This window comes from Triticum aestivum, chromosome 1A (assembly GCF_018294505.1).
Source record: "Triticum aestivum cultivar Chinese Spring chromosome 1A, IWGSC CS RefSeq v2.1, whole genome shotgun sequence".
Taxonomy (NCBI): Eukaryota; Viridiplantae; Streptophyta; class Magnoliopsida; order Poales; family Poaceae; genus Triticum; species Triticum aestivum.
In genome coordinates this window covers 520516852-520522851 of record NC_057794.1, presented here as the reverse complement: position 1 = coordinate 520522851, position 6000 = coordinate 520516852, and the positions used below count along the sequence as shown (strand labels likewise).

Sequence of the window (6000 nt, the reverse complement as noted above, 5' to 3'; positions counted from 1 at the left end):
ATCCCGCAGTTTGCAATGGTCAATAGAAATCCCTTCTACATAGCACTCAAATTCATTGCATCGATTTGATATGTCGTTCCTTGTTCGTGTGACTTTGGTGCTCCCCTAATTTTGATTCTTCAGTCTCCATTGGCTTGACAGAGCATATGGGATGTCTAGCTTGTCAGTTGCGTGTATCCGTTTACGTGGAAATGGAGGAGAGAACCTGTCTGCGTGCATGGAAGAGTCAAAGCCGAAGCATGCATTATCTGCGTGTCTCTTTTAGTCTAGCTAAAAATGCGCATTTCGTCGGACACGGAGTTTTTGCACTCGGGCGTAACTGCTCTCTTTATCCGGACCACCGAATATAGCTTGGGGATATGTTCCATGTCAGGTGCCTGGCACAATACGTGTGTTTTTTAGTCGGGCCATCAGGTCTCTACGTATGTCCCCGTGCTGTGATGTGGGCCATCATCGGGACGGCCGTTCATGTATGATGTTTGAGCCGTGGCTCGGAACGTCAACGCCAATGCTGATCCGTGGACAGAAAACGTGCTTTCCGTCCTCGTGGGGCCGGGGCACAGTTATGGTATAGGTCTGGGTTCCTAGTCGATGCACATTTTCATTGCGATAGAGCAGAGCAGATAAGATAAGGTTCGTGTTGCTCGAAGGGCAGGCGCCTGAAGAAGACGACACCATTGATGGGGATGGGATTCCTACGGCAGCTAATCAGCCGGTAATGAAGTCCCCTTCTTGCGGTTTCGATCCTTTGGGGATCTCTATGTTCAGATCTGCAGTGGTGATTGTAATCTTGGTTGTGAAAACAGATTCCCACTGATTGAAGCGGTGGACGACACTGAATGCATGTGAGATCCGCTGCGGCGAATGGCTGCCTTGACGGTTGTTGGTATGGATCAGGTGCCGGGGCCGGCCGCGAGTGCAGACGCACAGATCTGCTCGAGCGTGGTGTGGTTGGCAGAAGGAAGAACTCGTCGCCGCCCTCGCAGGTCTCCACGGGAAGGCCAGCCCACAAGCTCCTCGGTGGTTAAAGAGGTTAGTGCCCAACATGGTAAAGGTACATTTCTTTTGTGGATATAGTAGTACTTCGTTGTAGGAATCCATTAGTGATCTGGATTAGAGTCATGTCTGATCGGTGAAGTGGTTAGTTTTTCGTTCAATGGGAATTATTGCTACTGTCTTTGCTAAAAATGGTAAAAGTCGGTAGAACAGAACTAACTAGCAACGACCAATGTTACTATGTAAATTACTACAAGAAGCCTACAGGCAGTGCTGTAGGACCTTGGATTTAAGGGAATTGCTTCTGACTTGAAATAACTACTGCTGCTGAACTTCAACTACTAAACAACATATAACTACTGCTGCTGTAGGACAGGAAATGTGTAAGTTTAGTATGGCAGACCCATTTTGCAGTCATCTTTGCGCAAAATTATATTAGCTACATCGTGTAGTTTGGCAGGGCACTTTGTTTTTAGAAGATTGTTGCTTACTCTTGAAAACAATTTAAAAGTAATTGACCAAATAAAGCAGTGTAGCTGATTTTGGAGATGTCTAAGGTTAATATGACAGAACAATTTTGAGGGCATCATTGTGCCCGAATATATGAACCGTCTGCACACACAGTGGGTGAGAAGCTTGCATCTATAATTTCTTCGTTGCAGCACTCGGCGAAGACATGAACTAGAGACCCAGCACCAATAGACAGATATCAGCAGTTTGTAAAGCTTTTGGTTCATTAGACCATGTTTGCATATTAGTGATAAGGACATGTGCAATTAAGTTAGCTGTGAATAATAGTAGGGTAATAATTTCAGGTCTCGTCTGGCCAAACATGTGGGTTCATTGGGAAAGTTGTACAGAGTATTCTATCAAATTTCCCTGATTTTTCATAGATTTTTGTATGGAAAAAGTGTGTCCTGATTCTTTCTTGTTCTGTACCGACTGGGTGTTTCTTCAATGTCCAAACTTATGATTAGTGCATGAGTATTTACAGGCTGAGGAACTTTCTGCAGAACGGCTGCTTCTTCAGTGCCCAAGCTTGAAAGATGTTCATGTCTATCGATGTTGTGATATGTTGATCGGAGCAATCAGAAACGAGGTGAGCCGTGGATCAGGTTCTCGATTTCTGTCTAATCTGTGGCTCAGAAAAGTCGATGCTCCATGGATTCAATGCAAGGTGAGTCTGTTCTTCCCCAACGCGGCCGTCATTTTGGAACTTCAGAAGCAAGGGAGGGAGTGGACGAACACACGACCGAAAGCGATGGATTTCCTCCTCCAATCAGGAGGTATGTCGACCCCGATGCTACTAATCGACCTTGTGTGTTTTCCAGTGTCGAGTTCCAGCGGTTAAGCTTTTGTGATTTTTCTCTGCCAGATCTACTCTGATTGAGGTTGGGGAGAGTCTAGTGCTGGAAGGTCGCCGGCACATGGCACCAGGCGGACAGTGGTCAAGGTGACGCTGCAGGAGGCCATGGGTGTGAGCGCCAAAGGGCGGATCTGCGGCGTTGCTGAAGCGGCGGCAGTGACAAGGGGCAGCTTGCCTCTCACTTCCGAGCTGTCGACGGGGAAGATGAATTTTCAGGTTCCTCGTTGGAACAAGAGGTCAGTGATAACATTAAATTCAGCATTCATACGAATATTTTCAGTAGTACAAATATTTCCATGCTTTTTAGGTCATACAGTTTGGTTGAATTTCTGGGTGTCCATGGTGCGAGATGAATTGGTGTGCAAACTGTCTGTTCTGAATTGAAGTTAAATTCAGCATTGCTATGAAGATTTACAGTACTATAATTTCATGCTTTCTAAGGTCATGCACTTTGGTTTAATTTCTACGGGGAGTACTTCATGGCGTGACATGAATTAGTGTGCAAACTTACTTTCTAAGGTCATGCACTTTGGTTTAATTTCTGTGGGGAGTACTTCATGGTGTGACATGAATTAGTGTGCAAACTGACTGTTCTGAATTGAAGTTAAATTCAACATTGCTATAAAGATTTACAGTACTATATTTTCAGGCTTTGTAAGGTCATACAGTTTGGTTGAATTTCTGTTGGGAGCACTACATGGTTTGGTAGGAGTTAGTGTGCGAACTTTCTGTTTTGAACGGCTAATTTCATCTCTCGGTTCAGTAGTTTCATGCGCATCTTGATATTCAGTGGGTTAATTGTTTGACACAATCATTGAAACTGCTTTTAGGTTGAGGACTGGAGCCTCTGCCCCAAGCTTCACGCCTTGCCCACCCCGCATAAGCACTTTTGAGAAGGCAGTTAGGGTGTTCATAGAAAACCTGACTGAAGATGGGTCATGGCTTGTAATTTGGTGGTGGTAATCTGGTCCGTGGGCCAGGAAATTCGTTTTACATTAGGTGGATGGCTTGAATCATTCACTGCAGGCCGGTGGCTCCCCAGCTGCGGTATCCAAATCCATTTCCAGTCAGCGGGGTGCTCCAGCGCACACGAATCCATTCGAGCGATGGAGTTCCAAATGCAGCTAATTAGAAGGTGAGATGAATCCATGGATCTATCAAGCTAGCTGACTTGCTAAACTGTTGTTCAGCTTTATGTTCTGATTTGCGTCTCCTTGTGTGTTCTGTTGGCTTTGTAAGGTATCCTCTGGTGGAGGAGGTGAGTGAGAGTGACCAGGAGAGGGGATCTGCCAACAAGCAGGGCGGTGGCGACTTTCCCGGCAGTGGATGAACCGTTGGCGGCTTGTCCGCGCAGATGTGTGAGTTACAGACCGCCGTGTTGGGAAGGCAGAAGAGCCCGCTGCAGCAGTCTAAACTATCAACTGGTAAGATGAATCCGCAGGCCCTGTCATGGTCCAAAAATTGCGTGCGTGTAAGCTTGGATTGGATCTAAATTTGTTGATAATGCTTGAATGAAATTGTAGTAGAATGCATAAATCTATCGATGTAGTGATGTTCATTCAGTAGAATGAGAAATTGTCTACATAGTACTTTTAGAGCACGTTCGTATTAATAATTGATTAAACTGTACCAATGGAAATTAGCTCATGATTGAGCAATTCTGGAAAAAAAAAACGAGCCGTGCGGACAATTTGTTGGTGTGAAAAACCATAACCAGACGGTGATCTTAGCTGGCGTCCTGGTACACGATGAGACCGTGTAGACTTTTGAGTGTTTTTGTACTGAATCCCTGAGGATTATGTTGATTAAGGACATCTGTTAAAAAGAGTACTCTGGTAGTATGATGATCTGACTGTTTCTTGTTTTTGTTCATGTGCAGATCAAAATCGAGCAGCGGAGGTCGCAATCAAGAGTGTGATGCTTGTTGGTGTGCCTACAGCGAGAACTACTTACCCGGATCTCGGCGATGTGCCAAAGCAGCCTCGGAAGCCGGCGAGTTGCAAAAATTGTGGTGTGGTGGGGCACCATAGGAACAATTTTACGAAAGCGATGGAGCTGAGATTAGCTGGTGGCGTGTAAGTGGTGAGTGAAAAATGGCAAGCGATTTCAGTAAGTTTGAATTGTCAATCGCAAGCATGACTTGTTTTCTGCATTCATGAGGGCATGTACAGCGGAGGCATCACCATGCGTATGCCCCAACGAATCCACGCAAGCCTGAAGGAATGAAACCACCGTCTTACAATATTCTGGGCAATGGAGGCACTAGTCTGCGGTCCAGATTTTGCAGTGACTCTGTTTCTTTCCTACGTCAAGCACACCGGGTCTTCTCTTGCTTTTTTCATGCATACTCCTCTTTTCTCTTCTCTCTCTTTGCTTTTCACATGAGGAGGCTGGCTCTTCTGCAAGCATCACCTTTGGTCTGCAGGCAACACCTTTCGCTGAGCTGGGCTCGTTAAGACAGACGTGGCAGCTGGGGCACTAGTCCATGCTGGAGCATTGGCCATGCCCTGATGTTTTTGTGCAACTGAGCACCTGCCCTGCGTGCAGGCATGCTTTATGTCTCGGATCAGTTTGCTGGCGTTGCGTCGGGTAATGATGTCATTACCCGCCTAGAGCTAGTGGTGTGATGTAATCCATCTCCAAGTTTGTTGTTCTGGCGTAGTTAATTAAGATTCGTAATCATCATATCACATTTTTCATGCGGCCGTGTTCGTTGGCGATCACGCAAAGTAATGTGACGGCATGGACGTCCTTCTATGGAACAGAATTGACAAGTAATCGGCCCATGACGTTTGGTTCTGTTAGGTCCGTCAAACAAATAAACGGGGACGTTGCATTTATGGGTGGCCCTATGTGGGCCATGATCCTTAAAAGGGATGAAATACGAGGTACTATACCCCACACAATACGCTCGGGAAAGGGAATTTTGGGGTGAATCAACGAGGGGGATATCGAGCACATGTGCGCTCGAGCTCAAAATATGACTTTCGCCATCTATCTTTCTGCACCCACTGGTCCCTGTCGTGCCAGATCCATATCACCCTTTCTTGTGTGCCATCCATGCAAACCCTCTTCAGGGGTAAGTAGCAAAAAACTACCACATTACATGCTAGGGTTACAAAAGACTACCTGTTTTCTTTTTTTTTTTCAAAATGCTACCACAATTTTGGTTCGCTGTTACAAAAAACTATCATATTGCGCTGATGAATGTGCTAGTTAATTTTAATCATGTTTATGATATATTGGGTCCACTAGTCAGCTTCGACTGTTAGATGACTGTTTGTTTGACCGTTACTTATATGTGAGACCCACATGTCAACTCTCTCTTCCTTCCTATTCTCTTTGTTCTCTCCCTCTCCTTCCTTGAACTCTTTCTCTCCTAAGCCATGGCCAAAACCAAGGCCGGCGCACCAGCCGCGGCAAGGGCAGCGAGCAGCAGCAGCAGTGGCAGCGGGCAGCGGCAAGTAGCCGTGGCGGCGGAAGCAGCAGATGCAAGGGCAACGAGCAAGCAGCGGTAGCAGTGCACACAACAAGAGCAGTGCACGTAACGGTAAGCAGCAGCAGCGCATGCAGCAGTTAAAACTTAACGCTTCAGCAACTAGGGTTTTTGGAACAACCAACTAATTTTGTGGCAGCAT

The 6000-nt window shown here is 46.1% G+C and overlaps 1 long non-coding RNA gene across 2 annotated transcripts; it reads left to right on the top strand.

Moving 5' to 3' along the window:
• Positions 1-423: 423 nt before the first annotated feature.
• Positions 424-4608, top strand: LOC123062377 (uncharacterized). 2 transcript variants are annotated; one of them, XR_006429644.1, is made up of 7 exons: positions 424-715; positions 807-1032; positions 2010-2282; positions 2372-2598; positions 3193-3497; positions 3602-3786; positions 4242-4608. It is a non-coding gene; the product is annotated as an uncharacterized lncRNA (long non-coding RNA). The 2 variants fall into 2 exon arrangements; XR_006429646.1 differs by having other exon boundaries at positions 1991-2282.
• Positions 4609-6000: the final 1392 nt, after the last annotated feature.